The sequence below is a fragment of the Drosophila arizonae genome, chromosome X, assembly GCF_054131065.1.
Source record: "Drosophila arizonae isolate 15081-1271.41 chromosome X, UAZ_ARI_1.0, whole genome shotgun sequence".
Lineage (NCBI taxonomy): Eukaryota > Metazoa > Arthropoda > Insecta > Diptera > Drosophilidae > Drosophila > Drosophila arizonae.
Window position 1 is genome coordinate 27,864,515 of NC_142927.1, and position 16,674 is coordinate 27,881,188.

At 44.1% G+C, this 16,674-nt stretch overlaps 1 protein-coding gene across 2 annotated transcripts in view; it reads left to right on the forward strand.

Moving 5' to 3' along the window:
* tyn (trynity) overlaps nt 1-16,674 on the forward strand; it is a 40,760-nt gene that overhangs the window by 15,174 nt on the left and 8,912 nt on the right. For both annotated transcript variants that reach the window (XM_018017074.2, XM_089475605.1), the window contains one exon: nt 6,049-6,086. The gene's annotated coding sequence lies outside the window, so the exon portion shown is untranslated. The remainder of the gene's footprint in view (nt 1-6,048; nt 6,087-16,674) is intronic.

Genomic DNA, 16,674 nt, shown 5'->3' on the forward strand with positions numbered 1-16,674 from the left:
TATTGAGTGATCCATGCAGTCGATGTTTATAAATCAATGGAGAACCAAAACGCACTTAGCACTAGGCAACTGTCCAAACTGACAGACGAACAAGCAGACAAACAGACAGAGGGAGAATGAAACCGTCAGGAAATCTGTTAATCGATTGTGGCTTGGCTGCAGCACGAAAATGTTTACGATCACTGATTATAATATTAACTAGAACCTGTCTGAATCGTTTATAGCCAGCACACGTTGTCATTCGAAATCCATTTACAAAGAGTCAATAAAGGAGCAGGAGAGGGAGAGAAGCTTATAAAAAAAGCCAACAGAAGGAAGAAGAATCTATTCATATAGAAGCTGTAAAGCGATCAAAGTGAAAGATATATATGGAGAAACTGTTATATAAAGGAATTATAAAAACACAATTGGAAGTAAAAGTATGCATATTTAAGGTCGGAAATATTATTGTAAATCAAATGTGATCAATGTGAGAGAAATGCATATTAAATCAGATTGAATTAAATATTTATCAATGGCAAATTGATTCAGATTTCGTAAATATTGATAGTTCCAGTTCCAGTATAATGACCAGATTCCCGTTAGCCACTTGCAATGTGGAATTGTCGAGAGAAATGCCAAATGCCAAAGAGTTGGAGCATCTTCAATGTTATTGAGTGATGCCCGAAAAGGAAGTGCAGCAACAGCTCAGCTGTCATTTTCAAAGTTTCAGAAAATGTCATACACACACACGCTCACACACACTTACACACATGCACTTCAAATAGACTGACAATGCAATGACTGCGTCTCATTTGCATATAGTCGCATCTATGTGCGCCAGCTGTGTGTGTGTGTATTTATGTATATGTAATTGCATCTATCAATACACCGACTGACTGGCTGGCTAGCTGGCTGGCTGGCTGGCTGGCTGTTGGTGGCCAAGGTTCTGTTTAGCCGGCATTAACGAGATCAACGAACTGCGATAGAGGAATTCAATGTCAGCGCAGGGCAAGGATTGAGGATCGCTGATCGAAGATCGACAAGATCCGAGGGGCTGGGGCCAGCCACGTTGACATTTGCATCGTTAGAGCAGTTGTTGCAGCGCTTTGTTGCTTCATTAAATAGATAGAGGGAAAATAAAAGAGTAGACGGCTAATAAGGCAGCCCAGCTCAGCAGTCAATCAGCAGGAGTAACTGCAACTGCAACTGCAACTGCAACTGCTGCAGTTGTTGGCCAAATGGCGTTTGCCAGTTGCCACAAACCGGTCAAAATTAACCTACTTAGCCGCACGGCCAGCTGCCGACTCTGTCGCCTTTCCCAAAATAATGGAAAAAACAAGCAGCAAAGCCCAAAACAAATCTTTGATACGTGCCCCAGCCAAGTCCCAGCGAAGATGCAGCCCGCAAGTTGTTTGGGAATTTTATAAACTTAAATTACAATTGTTGGTCGGTTCATTGCGGTAAATGTGTGCTTAAATGCATTTTTCGTGACTGCTCACGCACACATTGCTAGCTCCACAAATAGTATTTATTTACTTATATTTACATTTCTCTGAACAACTCATAAAAGTCTCCAATATAGCTCGAATGTCTATTGGAATACTCGTATTCGTCTTTTCCCCTGCATACTCGTACAATAGCTTCTTTTCCCATGTCGAGCTGGGTTCTGTGTAATTATAATGATAATTAAAATATCTGCGGCTTGTAAATCGATCTGCAGCTGAAGATCGTCGACCGTGGATCATGTGAAATTAGTTTCTTGCGATTTCTCCCAGCATGTCATAGATACGTGAACGTAGAAAACTCCATCCAACTGAAAAGCCTTACCTATATAGAGAAGAAATGATAAGAGGAGGAGACAAAGACAAAGCAATAGAAAAGCAGAACTCGCAGCTCTCTGCCAGAACAAGTATCGCATTTCGCGATTTCTAGTGCGAGTGCGAGTGCGATGTTGTCTGGATTGTTAGATGCCTTCATGCACTGCTAATGGTTGGCTGTGTTTTGAGGTTAACCGCGATGCGAAATTGAAAAGCGCCAATGGCAGCAGCAACACGTAAAAGCCCGAACCGCAATCAGGTCTAAGACAAAGCGTCAAAAGAGCACAAACCAAATGCGAAATGACTCGATATCAAAGTTCCCTCTCCAGCTGCAGCTGCTCAGGCCATCCAGGCTGCCCATTTGGCCAGGGTTAATTGATTATCATGGCTCCAGCTCCCGCCCCGCCGAGTCCCTGTCGCGTACATGGCGCGCAAATGAAGATCAGCGTCCGTCTCGAGTGCAATGACAAGCGTCACGAGATCAAAGCATATACAAAAAAAAATAAATAAATAAATAAAATAAAATAAAAGACAGAGAACCAAATTAGAATTTGCCATAGGCCAGTCGTCCGACTAACAAGCTACGTAGAGTGGTAGCAAACAGTTAACCAAAAAAAAAAAAAAAAAAAAAAAAAAAGAAGTGGAAGAAGAAGAAGAGAAACAAAATCAAATTGGACGTGACTCTGGCATCTACTCTGGCCGCAGCTTTGTCTTTGGCAGAGTCAACACCAAAAACAGGCCGGCAAATGGCTGGAAAATCAAGTGATTACTGTCTGGCATCACGAGTAATGAAACGTGACTCAAATCGCAGTTAAACACCCCAGCGACACACACACACACACAGAGAGAGAGAGAGAGGGGCAGAGGCAAATCCCCCAAACCGAACGAGCTAAAACACGAGGCAAACAGCAATTAGAACAGACCAAACAACCAAGCAACAAGACCAAAACTGGCAACTGGAGGAGCTGCCAGTTAGAGTGTGGGGGGAGGGAGGGGGGAGAGAGGTAGGAGATGTGAGGCTGGGCTGGTCACTGGTTAGAGAACTACATCATCAATGTCGTTGCATGTCAGCCATTTGGATAATGGCGACCATTTGGTGTCGAGTTGCTGTTGCTCCTGCCAGGCCAGTACAGGATTTCGCTAGCTGTTGTCTGCTTGCTATAGGATGTGCAACAAGACACTCCACATCTCTCTCTATCCCTCTCTCTCCCGCTCTCTCTCTCTCTCTCTCTCTCTCTCGGGGTTAACAAGAGCAACTGTTGCACCAGCAGCACAACACAAACAGGCCTCAAGGGAGGCAGCGCCGGAGCAGGAGCAGGCGAGGCAGGGTCACTCAATTGAACCTTTGGCTGGAACACACAATGTGCGCAGAGCTATCTATAGATTCGAATTAAAGTGGGGCCTGCTTGCACGCAGCTGAGCCAAGTATGAATAGTTAGATATGGAAACAGATATATATACATAGGTTTAGTATATACATATATGAGTGTATGTATATATCATCAACAGCATCAAATATGAATCAGCTGATTGACTCAGCCTCTATTTAAGCTGAGCCTGAGGCATATCCTTCTCAAGTGTTGGAGCCAAAGCACTTGGCACAACAGAAGCAATAGAAATGTTATAGCTCTGCTCGGAATCTGTATGCAGCAGCCCTTGGTATCTGGAATCTGGTATATGGTATCTGGTATCCGGATATCTGCTGCAGTTGCACTTGGCCCGTTGGCATTCAGCTACGGTTCATAGCCGTGGCTGAACGCTATAAATGGTAATAACCGCATAGTCCATATCCGTTGGGCAATGCCCATGAATTTGCTGGCTGAATTTGCATAAGGTAACCAAATACCTTGGGGTCGGTAAAAGGTTGGGCCCCGTTAGGCCCCAGCTGTAGCTATGCAAATCTGTTCAGCGTGTCCACGCCCAACTGCCAAATGCAACTGCAACTGCAACTGCAATTGCCAACTATACTTCTGTATAAATGTGTGTCTGTATGTGTGTGTGTGTGTGAGTTTTGGCCACGTTTCGCTCTGTTTACAGATGCAAAACTGACACTGCAACACCAAGCGCTGGCACTTGGTATGGCATTCGAGTAGCAGGAGTAGCAGAAGAAGAGCAGCTGGCTAAGACCATTTGGGTTCTTAGATATCATCTCACACGGCACGTACTCATAGCTACTCGGTGGTGTTTAAAATATTTCACTTTTGGCTCTGGCCCTGCCGCCCACCCCTGCTCTGCTGGCCACAACAATGCAGAGAGGCTGGCCCGCGTCTGGACGAGGCCAAGAACTGCGAGTCAAATGTAATTCATGGCATTAAAACGCAGAGGCTTCAAAATGGAAAATTGCCATGCATAACAATTTTTTGCCGCATACACATGCATACATACATATATATGTATATATACATTTCCTTTTTGTTTATTATAAAGAGCTGCAAAGTGCCCGTTGCTGGGCAGCGGGAACAATTTATGCGAAGCGAACGCAATTCGGTTACAGAGCTCAAAGTTAGCGTGAAACTGGGCCTGTTTGCCAGATTCGCCCGAGTTGATTATGCGTTAAACATTGTTCGTTTTCCCGGGATTTATAAGTTTATAAAGCCGTTAGCTTAGACACTGGAGCATAGCGGAAAGCCGCAAGAATATGCCAGCCTAGATTAGCTGGAACTGAACTGAACAGAAATGTGAGATTGACAGAACTCTCTGCGATTCAATGGGAACCTACTGGGCTCAGGCTATATTGTGGCAGATCTAAACAGATCAAAATATCGTATGGATCCACACAAAGCCAATGAATAACTGTAGATGTCCGCACAGAACTTCTTGAAAATTAATCTATCTAGCTAGAGATCTACACAATTCCATGAAACTTACACGAACCACAGCAGCGACGAACCTAACGATAATTCTGACTAACTGAAAAATGCTAAAAAATAACAAATATAAATATGTACATTGGACTTCCCTAATTTCAAATGCAGAATCTTTTAATGAAAAATAACATTAAGAAGAATTTTCAAACTTCATGAACTAGATATAAATATGTTAATTTGAAAATATTTTAATATATGAATATTATAGAATATTAGTTTAATATGGACTGAATCATTTATGAGCAAACTCAGAATCTATCCGTCCGTTAAAACTATATCTAGACTAACTCTAGTTAGCCCCAAGCCAGATCTTGCATGGAACTAGTTCAATTTGCCATAACTGAGCTCGATCCATATGTAAACTGAGTCGACGTCAAATATCACGCGGCTTCTTCTTTACGGATTATGCTGGCAAAGGCCAGGCCAATCGGCTCTGATCAGAGTCAGCATAACAATTGAGCTGGTTCGAGAGGTTGAGGAACTCCACTCGAGCAACTAATAACCGTCAGCTTCTATGTATTCTGATGGCCAACTGAGTAGGCAGCCAGAAGGCATAAGGCAGAAGGCAGGCAATTCAATTAACTTTCACTATGCGCAGCTCCATTATGATTCTGGCCAAGCAGCTGAACAGCGGCGGCTTTTGCTTCTAGCCGCTGCTGTTCAGCTGCTGTGGCTCTGTCTCTGGCTCTGTGGCTTTTGCTGTGAGGCTTATCTCATCGCCGGGGTCTGCGGCACGTTTGGAAGCGGGCCAGCGCCCTCTATACCCCATATGCCGTACCCTCTGCTCTCCGCCGCGCAGCCGCGTTCTGGTACGTGTCGTGTGTCATTAGGTAACGGTAATTTACCACGACACTGAAGCGATACGCGTTTGCCCTGAAGCAAAAAAACAACCAACAGAAAACAGCAGAAGAAGAAAGAAGCAGTAACTGTAACTGGGCAGAATGATGCGGGCTTTAGCTTAATTTCATGCTCATGCTTTTATTATGCCAATTTGCTGTTGTTTTCCATTTTATGATCTTATTAGAGCCGAAGAAGCGGCTGCCACAAAAGGAAGAGCTCCAGAGGAAACGTAGAGAAACCGGCAAACAAATGACTTAAGCGACAAACGCGCCGTCTAATGCAGCTGGCGAAAGATCATTTATCAAATAATCTAACAACATTTTGTTCAGCTTCAGCTCAGCATAAAATCATATCACTAGGAGCTTACATTTAGCTAGACATACGTACATATATCTGATATCTAAGATCTGCCCTATCAAGCTATAGCTTTGTTTTTCTTCGGGCTTTTGCCGCAGCCAATCGAAGTTTCTTTAAACTCTTTGGCTGTCCATCAATTTTCGCTTATTATTAACCTGTTCAACAACTTTTGCTTTTACTTTCAGATTCTACAACGAAAGCAAATTTCTGTGCAAAAAAAAAGGTAAGATCACAAAAAAAAAAAAAAAAAAAAAAAATGAAAACGCAAAAATGGGAAGAAAACAGACTTAAGTTATTTATTATTCTTGCATGTTTCGCATTTCATTTTCGTTATTTTTCTTATTTTTTATTTTTTCTGTCTCTCTCTGTCTCCCTCTCTTTTTCGGCTTTTTTCTTTCACTTTCAACAATTTCATTGATTTGCGCCGCTTGTTTCGCGACAATTAATTGGAGAGCAAAGCGAATTTATGATTCACTTGAATCACTTGTGTCGCCATGCATTACCATGCACATAACTCATTTAACATCTTGATGGATATGCGTCACCATCTCTCTCCCTCTCTCTCTCTCTCTCTCTCTGTCTCTCTGTCTGTCGCTTTAACGACTCGTAGATAATGGGAAAACGTTAGCGAAAATCGACAGCAATGCATAGCTATGCAAAGTCTTTAAGACCCAAGCTGTGCTGAGGCGTTGTTGAGGGGGTGTTGGGGGACCGTTGGTGTTGGACTGTTGGGCTTTCCTGGCGCTGTCTTGGCCATTAGCGACGACACGACTTCTGCTGTGGTTCGTTCTATGCCCGCTTCGCTTTCACCGAAATCATTTTATTTATTGAATTCTGTGCATGTCGAGCACGTTTGCACGAACGAAGCGACGGACAGGCCTTGTTTGAGACATTTGGAACATGTACGCGAATATGTGTTGGATAAAAAAAACCAAAACAAAAAAAGTCGCGACTGTCAAGGAACAGCAGCAGTAGCAGCAGCGGCGGCAGCAGCGGCAGTAGCAGTGCAGCCAAGTGCTAAATAAAGCAAAGTCTGGGCGGTGGGCGGCAGGGGGGGCGACAGGCGGCGGGCAGTGGGCATATGACAACGGCCGGAGCAGCACATGTTGGCATGCCAATGAATTTGAAGCCACGATCCCGGCCAATGTTGTTGCCCCCACTTCGCCTCGCCTCCGCGCTCCCCCCGCTCCTCTCTCGGCCCGCCAAGCTGAGTGGCATGTGAATGAGCCAAGCATTGGAACTAAAAATTGGTACACAGCGCCGTGCTGCCGCGGCCAGAAATTGTCTGAGGTCGTGCCAACAGCGATGCGCATTATAAATGTACAACAATAACAGCAACAGCAACAACAACAACACGGCCTATGAAAATGAAAATGAAAAGTTCTCAAGCGACAAGAAAATTTCAATAAATGTGAGCCGAAAGGTTCAATAGAAACCTTTTGACAGCGCACGTTGTGCTTTATATGCAGAACGAGAGTGAGATAGCGATAGAAGGAGGAGTGAGAGAGGCAACAAGCGAGTGGCAGTGTGGCAGCGACACAGGTTAACTATGTTGCTCTGCTCCACATACAACCAGAGCCAGAGCCAAAGCAAACAAAGCCAAGCGACAAATTTACAAGAAAAAAATAAATAAATAAACAAGACTTGGCAATTAGAGTCTAAAAAGAAAATAAAAGAAAACTAAGCCAAAAGAAATGCCAGCTGAAGTGAAAATCAGAGCAAAGAGCAAAAAATTTTTGACTTTCAACAAGTGAGCGAGAGCGAGAGAGTGAGAAAGAGAAAGAGATACAGGGGCAGGTGGGGTAAACCGCAGCGAAATGTTAAGGCGACTGAACAAATTGAATGCCCGCAATTGGGTTGTAAAAATAAACGCTACGACATGGAAAATTATCGATAAATATAACAGAAATATGTGAAACTTTTAGAAAGAAATATGAAAAAGACAGAAAGATTTTACAAATATGTATCGATATGTTATCGATATATGATCGATATTTTACCGATATGTTTTCAAATTTAATATATAACGGATTTATTCTTCAATTTCTAATGTAAACTTCTTGAGAATGTAATAAGAACAAATCGATAATCGATAAAATCAGAAGATTCAATCATATATAGGCTTAACAACTGCAAAGAAATGTCTTTAAAGTCTAATTAGATAATTACATTTATTAATTAAATAAATAATTACATTTTCTCTAAGCTATATATATAGCTGAGTTATCGATAAATATATGCACAGCGCCAGCTACAGCGCTTGACCGCAAAAATTCTTTTGCTGACTGACAGCCAGCTGTCTTGGGCTTAGGGCATGGAGCTGTGAATTGGGGGAGAGGGAGAGGGAAGTCGGCTCAATCAGCGCTGCGCATGCTGCACACGAAACTGGTTTGATTTGGCCGCCAAGATCGCGTCAAATGCCAAATGAGGCGCCCGGCTAAAAGAAAACTCAACAGCCGAAAATGCACTCGTATATCCGGCTGACCCAGAAACACTTACGAATTTGCATGACCAGGCAGCTCGACTCAACCCGAATCTTGACAGCGAACCAAAGACTCTCTTCCACTTGAGTATGTTTGTGTGTGTGTGTGTGAGTTGGCAACGCCGACACAGAACTTGGCCCACTTCCATGTGATGTGACCGCCTTTGGTAGCTTGTTGTCGCTGTATGTCTGTGTGTGTGTGTTGGCTTCTAATCGTTGCAACTGCAACACGCCGCTGTCAATAAAAAAGTAAAATAAAAAGAGAAAGAGTCAGCAGCAGCTACAGCTCGAGCACTTTCCAGCCAACGCACTTTCCCAGCGATCAATTGTCGCTATCTTGACACCTGCGCCAACTGGGCCGAGTGCCAACTGGAACGAGTGACTCTGGCCGACATTGCGTTAATTTATCGATTAGTGCGGCGATAAATGTTTGCTCAGACGTTGATTGAGTGCTGCTTGAAATGCTTATCGTTGAGTGCAAGTGAGCAAGCATTTATCGATAGCTCTCATCGAGTTGATTGATCTATCGAATGAAGTTGTTAGATTGTGATGCAGCAATTCTGTCGAATTATCTTGAAGGATGGATGGGCTTATGAGTCGAGAGGTGAATTGAATTGAGTTGTAAATTTGTTGCCCTTAAGCCGGTTCATTGGAATTAAGAGTTGAAGCCGAAGCGTAAAGAACCTATCGATAAATGCATGTAGTCTATTCATCGATAAGTGTTATACGCACAACATCATCAGCCTTTAGCCACTTTTTATTTCACTTGACAGTGAAACTAGAGAGTGAGAAAAACACATAATAAGAAAATCATTTCCGGCAAACTATGAAGTTCACTTCAATAAAAAAGACAGCAAAAGTACAGAAAGTGTCAGCATTCTATAGAGTTGGGAGTCTGGAGTCTAGCGAGCCGATTTGCAAAGAAACTCAGCCCAAGCTCTGCATATCTTCAGCGTTGTCCTCAGCAATTGTGCGTCATTAAGATGCTGCGTCTATGCAGCAGCCTCACGAGAATTGAGCAAACAAAATGCCAAATGCATTATCATTAAGCCCCGATCAAATCATGATGATCAGCCGTCTGATGATGATGATGATGATGATGCGCCTAATGACAGCCCTGGCAGTCGCGTTCGTCCACTTATTCCCTGCCCAGTTGATGCCGCAGTGCTGTTGGGCTGTTTGGGCTGCCTGGGCTGCCTGGGCTGCTGCTACGTGCGTAGCTGCTGCGGATTATGTGGCGACCTTTCGTGGCAACAATTTGCTGCCCAATTCAAATCGAAATCCCATTGTGATGGGCAGCAGCAAACAGCAGAGAGCAACAACAGCAAACAGCAATAACAATTTGAAGCTGCAACAACTGTTGCTATCGCTTGGCTGATCGCCTGTCTGCTCTCAGCGACTGCAGCGACAGCGATTGCGACTGAGTTATGCAGTCATTTCTCAAAGATCTTTAGTTGCCTGTTGCCCTGTTGCTGTTGCTATTGCTGCTGCTGATGTTGTTGTTACCTGATTTCCGTTGTTGCTGTATTCTAACGCTTATCTCAAGCGCTTAACCAGGTCAACTAACGGCAACGGCCTCAAGCTGTTAAAGCCAACTTAAACAAATAACACTCATTCATTCAGTCGCAGCGTCTGTCTCTCTCTTTCTCTCTCCCTCTCTCTCTCTTTCCCTGTCTCTCAGTCACCCTCTTCCGCTTGCTTCTACAATCTACTCTACAGTCTGACTCTCTCGCTGTCGCTCTCGCTCTTCCGCTGTCTCCCCCTTTGTAGCTCTCAATTTACGCACATTACGAGCACATTCAATTTTCTTATTGGATTTTCCCGCTTTCTTTTAATTCGGCTAAAAACGTCAAGCAGGGTCAGGGGCCACAAGCGGCCAAGGCGCAAGGGGCGGGCCACGCTTTGGAATGTTTTTTATTTGAACGAGCGGCGCTTTCATTTCATTTCATTACATTTCATTGATAATGGCAAATAATTGTTACAAATGCCCGTAATTTCTTTTTCAGCAATTCCAATTGCTGACATTGGCTTTCTAAGCCGATTTGCCTAATAGCGCATACAGTTAGGGCCCAACAGCTATAGCAATAGCAATAGCAACAGCAGCGGCAGCGGCAACAATTTTTAGGTGCCAAACGACGCACCCATTGATCTTGGCGCTTAATCTTCCCCGGCCACGCTCATCTTTTTGTTCGCTCTGGTCATTAAAGCCTAATAGCTGCCTAATGAAGCAGCCCCAGCAACAGTTGCCGCTGCCTCTGCTGCTGCTGCAAGCAGCCACAGCAATTTCCATTTGATAGTAATAAATGATGAACAACGGCAACACCAGCAGCAGCTGCATAGTTGACCATCAAAACATTTAACGTGCAAAAAAAAAAAAAAAAAGAAAAGAAAAGCTGTGCATATATAAATCAGCGCAAGTTTCTTGCCTAAGTCTTTCGTTTGCCACAGCAGCTGCAACCCGAGTGTTGTTATTAATGTTTAAGCAAACACATTGGCAAATGACAACAGTGTTGCTGCGATCAATCATGCCACAGCGTGTTCTGCATGCCATTACACCCATAGGGAATACCCTGTAAATGGAAATTACACCCATAGAGAATACCCTCTAAAAGGAAGCAAATGGAGGCTGATATCAATAAATAACCTTAGTATATAGCGAAAGTCTATACTATATCTAGATCGATAGTGTATAGTATATATAGGTAGTTAGATAGTTGTATAACTTTTCGAATATGAAGAGCAATCTTATGCAGAAAACATGCATATACTGCTTTAATATCGAATATGAACTGAACTATATTATATTCATATGAGTGGCTATACTTACAGGGCATCTGTTAGTCGATCATTCAGTTTGTCTGTTACCTTTGCTTTCGCACCATTGACTTAATCAAATGCGGCGCATGCTTCAACTAGCTGCCTCTTTCACTCTGCCCCGTTGCGTGCTACATTTTCAAGCCGCAAATGGGGAAGGTGTGAGTGTGCATGTGTGTGTACGAGTGTATATATATATGTGTGTGTGTAAAATGCCATCAAAATCACACAGAACATAATTCTTGGCAAACACAACACATACGAAACATGCACAATCATTCAGCATGCAACATGGCATTCCATTCCACTGCCAGTTGCAGCGTCACGTGCGGCATTTAGCTCCCATCCGCAAGCATCTCCTCCCGCCTCCCGCCTCCTGCCTCCTGCCTCCTGCCTCATGCCTCCTGCCTTGCGGCTCGCCCTCTATCCCGCTGTGGTTTAATTAAATGCTGGTTTTTAAAATTGCAACTGCGAAATGAGCCACAATGGGCCACTTAGTAGCACACACACACACACATGCACAGTTGGTCGCATTTGCTTATCGAGTTGGCTGACTGCTGCTGCTGCCTCTGCTGCTGCTGGCTGTGGCATGTTGCCATGTTGCAAGCAAATTGGTCATCTTCATGTGGCATCTTTAGCAATGCCAAAGTTGCCGTTGTTACACAGCTTCTCTCTCTCCCTCTCTCTCTCTCTCTCTCTCTCTCTCCCTCTCTCTGTCTCTCTCTCTCTGTTGCGCCGTGGCGCATTCAATTATTTCCATGTCCTGATTGTCTTGTCGTGCGGCCGCGCGAGTTTTGCATTTAAAAATAGGCCGCCACAACTTTAAATTGCAACAATTTTTAATGAGCTCTTGCAGCGGCTGCTGCTGCTGCTGCTGGTATAGCGCCAGCAACTGTTGCAGCTGGTAAAGTGTCAGGGCTTGTTGTAATGAGCCAATGCCTCGGCTAAAAATACACGCTCACAGAACAAACAAGCCAACAGCCCAGCAACTGCCTGCTCCAGCAGATAAGATAACATAGTTCCGTCTATCATAACAAGCTGTCATGCTGAACAATTCGATATGTATAGGACTTCTATATATATAGAGGCGCTGGGATGAGCTTTATTTAGCTTATGAAGCCTGACTGGCTGGCTTAAAGTCACATTGAAGTCACTTGAAGCTTCATGCAGACTGATCTCAATTGCGGAGCACAAAGAGCAAATCCAGTCCAGCCTGATGCTGAGTGAAAGCATAAAGCTGCTTTAATTCGAGTTAATAGATTTAAGACTGATTTTAAGACTGCAGCATATCAGACTTTAATCTGTAAACACATCAAATCTGAAAGCTTAAAGCTTTCACTATTGATGTATCACTGTCAGTCAAGCTTCAGGCTTACAGAAGGCTAATTAGGAATCTCGCTCTCTCTCTCTCTCTCTCTCTCTCTCTCTCTCTCTCTATCTCTATATATAACTAATAAACTAAAAGCTTGAATCTTAATCCATACACCTGAAAGCTGCTTGAAAGAGCTTTCCATCTTTATTATTCATATTCATTATTCATAGTTATTATTCATATTCATTGCAAATGCATCTCTAAAATGGTATTGATAGCCGCTGTAGTAGTGCTGGAAAACACTGTTGCAAAGAGCCGTAAGCAGCGTGAGAAGAAGTTCCACCCCACGTAAAATTCCCTTGTAAATCTTCTTAAAATAGCCTTCTCTTTGTCAAGTACTTAGCCAGGTAATATGATGCATTAGCCAGTTACAGAGCCAACTCTTTGAGCTCTTTGAACATATTTCATTGCACTTCATAATATACTTACTCAATTATCACATTGCCCAGTTACAAAGGCAGCTCTTCATGTACCTGAACATATTTCATTTCGTTTACTGGGAGCACTCCGCCGCTAATCACTTTCATTTGTTGGCTGATCTGTGCATTGGTTCAATAGATCAAATGGCCTGTCATAACATGCGTTCCACTTGTTGGCCCCAATGGGGGCAGATGGGGCAGGAGGTGGCGGCGGCGGCGGCATTGTTGTGGGCTGGGCTGGGCTGGGGTCAGCGTTTGCAATTAATTGTAATTTGTGAGCGCATTGAAGCCGCGTCATCATCATAATTGCCATAAATCATGCAACGCTGCACTTGCACCACTTGCAGCACAGCTTGCCCTAACTGCCACAAGTGCTCATCTACCCCACCCCCCTGTCAGCTGCATCTTCGTTTGCCGCATTCCGCAACTCAAATGCGCTCTAATGACTCCTGTTCTTTGTTGCCTCTGCTGCTGCTGCTGCTGCCTCTGCTGCTGCTGCTGCTGGCTAATGGCTTTTTGTGGCATAACTTCCGCGTACCCAAGCTGGCCAAGCTGGCTGTGGCAGCGGCGCGGCGTGGAGTCGTGCTGGCTGCCGCTTCCACGAATGAGCCGCGGCCCACACAGCTGATCGGAATCAAGTTGCCAAACATGCGCCCAGACAATTGAACGATCGATTGTGCGCTCCTCCACACCCACAATGCCAGCTACCCATCTCTCTCTATATCTCGCTATATCTCTCTCTTTCTCGCGCTGACAGCTGCATTTGCATGCTGCAGACAATCTGTTGGCCATTCCAAGAAGAATTTATGAAATGTGTGACCCAACATCGAATGCCCCTAACAGTCGCAATCGCAGTCGCTGTCGCAGTCGGCGTCGTCGTCGTCGCAGCGTGGGCAATGCCACACCCGTTTTTTAGCATTTTGTTGCCCGCATATCTTGCGCCTGCATCAGTCGAACGCGCGATGCACTTTCAAATATGCTTAGCCCAGACCAGACCAGCCCTCCGCCTCCTGCTAGCCCTCTCTCTATCTCTCTCTGCCACTGATCCATCTATCAGCGGCTGCTGCCCGTATCCCTATTTCTTAAGTGTGGCTAAACAACCTTGGGGCAGGCGGTGCTCAAGCTCGAACTGAGCCTGAGCCTGAGCCTGGCCACATCCTCAGCTCAGTTCAGGCTAGCATGTGATATCAACTTGTTATGCAATAAATTTCCGGTTCTAAGCCACAATAGCAGTGCACACACAAACATAAATAGCTTTTGCCAGCGGCAGGCAATCAGCCAGCCGCGTACCTGGTCCAGCGCCTTTCTCTGCACCTCTTTTTTCCGGCCAGTTTTATTTTATTTAGCCGTTTTTTTTTCGGTTTCGATTTGCACTTTTGGCATAAAATTCGCAGCGCTGGCCACTAAATTGAACGCTGCTGCCACTGCCACTGCCTCTGCCAGATGCAACACCTGTGGCACATCCCGGTCAGGCCACATTGTCCATGACAAGCAGCCAGGCAGCCAGTCAGCCCGTTTCTCTTTCTCTTTCAATCATAATGTGCCGCGCCTGATGCCAGCGATGGGGATGGAATCCAGAGCTGGGCTCGTTTTTAAGTGGGTGTCAACTTTACAAATTAGTAACGGCATTTAATAGCATATACATATGAAAAGACACAGCGCGAGAGAGAGGGAGAGAGAGACAGAGCGAGAGAGAAAGAGTAGAGCTGCATCTAGCAAACAAGTTTGTGTTCTAAGTCATTTGTTTTTCGCGCAATTTCTTTGGAATTATTTGTTAGATTATATATGAGTATATTATAATATACAATATATTACTAAATTATTTATTAAATTTATGTTCACATTTTTTTTATTTATTTATAAATATTTTTAATTTTTATTGTATAATTTTTGCTATCATTTCAACAAGAGATTTTAAATTTTATTTAAATATAAATTCCATTAAAATACGTAGTACTTGATTTGCTGACTTGAGGCCATATAGGAAGCAGGTGGCAGCTATCAGTAAAGGGATAATGAGCGGATGCAGTCGTGTCGTAGCCAAAGGCCATGCGAATCCTACTTGACCACATCCCTGACTAACATTAATTAGTATATTAACTAACATTACTCTAGCATACATCATTATATATTATGGGTAGCATACTTAGCCACATCCCTGACTAACTATAATTAATATATTAACTCTAACACATATACATCAAATTATATTATTATGGTCCGCAATTGTTGGATTGCTCGATGGGCTAGTGCCAGGTGGCAGATAAGAGCCGCATCCATTGGCATCCACAGCCTCGGGCAATGTCACAGCCTTGGCTCAGTTTCGGTCGCTGTCAATGCTAATGCAATTTGCCAGTCATTATCCAGCAGAGGCGCAGGCCATCCAGCCTCCGTTCGGCTTCGTACAGCCTGCAACTGGAATTTCGCATTTAATTTGCACTGAATTCTTGCCACTTACCTGGCATATGCATGTGGTCCAGGTGGCAGAGCAGAGCATTTAGCTGCACCAGCGAGAGATCGCTTCGAGCTGTTAGCTTCGCTCACGCTTTTCTACCATCTATTCACTCCTTTTTCTTTTTTAATTATAACTTTTAATATTTTCATGCACACACACACGCACGCACACACACAGATGCAGAGTCGGGCAAGATTTTGCTGCATGCAACTGGCAGCTGGCAGCTCGTTCAGGTGTTGCGCCTGCGCCTTGACATGTTTTGCGATGCTCCATTGTTCGATAGCAATTATTGCAATGCACTTCTATTGCGTTGCGAAACGGGGCAATGGAACTGGGACTCGGCGTGTCTATAGGCGAAACACACGCAAAGTCATGCACACACACACACACACACACACACACACAGAGAGAGGGGCATAGAGCTTATGGCAGGTGCTTCAAGCTGAACGCTTGCACGTTGCGCATCTTTAAACTGCGATGATTGAAAATTGCATAATTGCAACAAGCAGAAAAACGCACAGAGTGCGAGAGAGAGAGAGAGAGAGAGGGATATAGAGTAAAAGAGAGAGGGTCAGACACTGCGCACATTCACAAATGCACTCATTCACTTAGACACTCGCGTGTTGTGACAACAAATTGCAAAAATATGAAAAGGCCTCCATTTCCGCCGCCAATCGAGTGGACAGTCGGCCAACGGGGTGAACAGATTGCAACGCCAAAGGTGTAAGGCCCAGACATCCGTCTGCACACACACACACACACACACACGCACACACACACTCAATCACACGAGAGCCACGAATGCGACTAGAACAGTTTGCATGTTCGATACGAGTCAAGCCTTGAGTTTCGAGTGTTGGCTAAATGCAAAAAAGAAAACAAAGAAAGGAGAATAGCTAAATCGAAAGAGATGCCTGCAAGAGTAAGCGAGAGAGCAAACAAAAGGAAGTGAGTTAGCTGGAAAGTCAGCTGCATGTGAAGGTTTTGTTCAAGACTTTCAAAGATTTCTATTCGAATTACAATTTTCAGTAAATGCTTAGCAGTGTTGGCTAACACTTGAATATCTGTTTGGTAGTGCTGCGTAAATTGCCAATATTTAAGTAATATTTTAAAATCAAAACCGCAATCTACATCAAAACATCAACTAGTGTTCCGATTCCGCATTCCTATGACGGCTTTCAGCTGCTACCTGTAAACCCATAAATCTTTATCCACTCTTCACACTCTCTCACTTCAATAAACACATCAAGACCGAATACAACAACAATA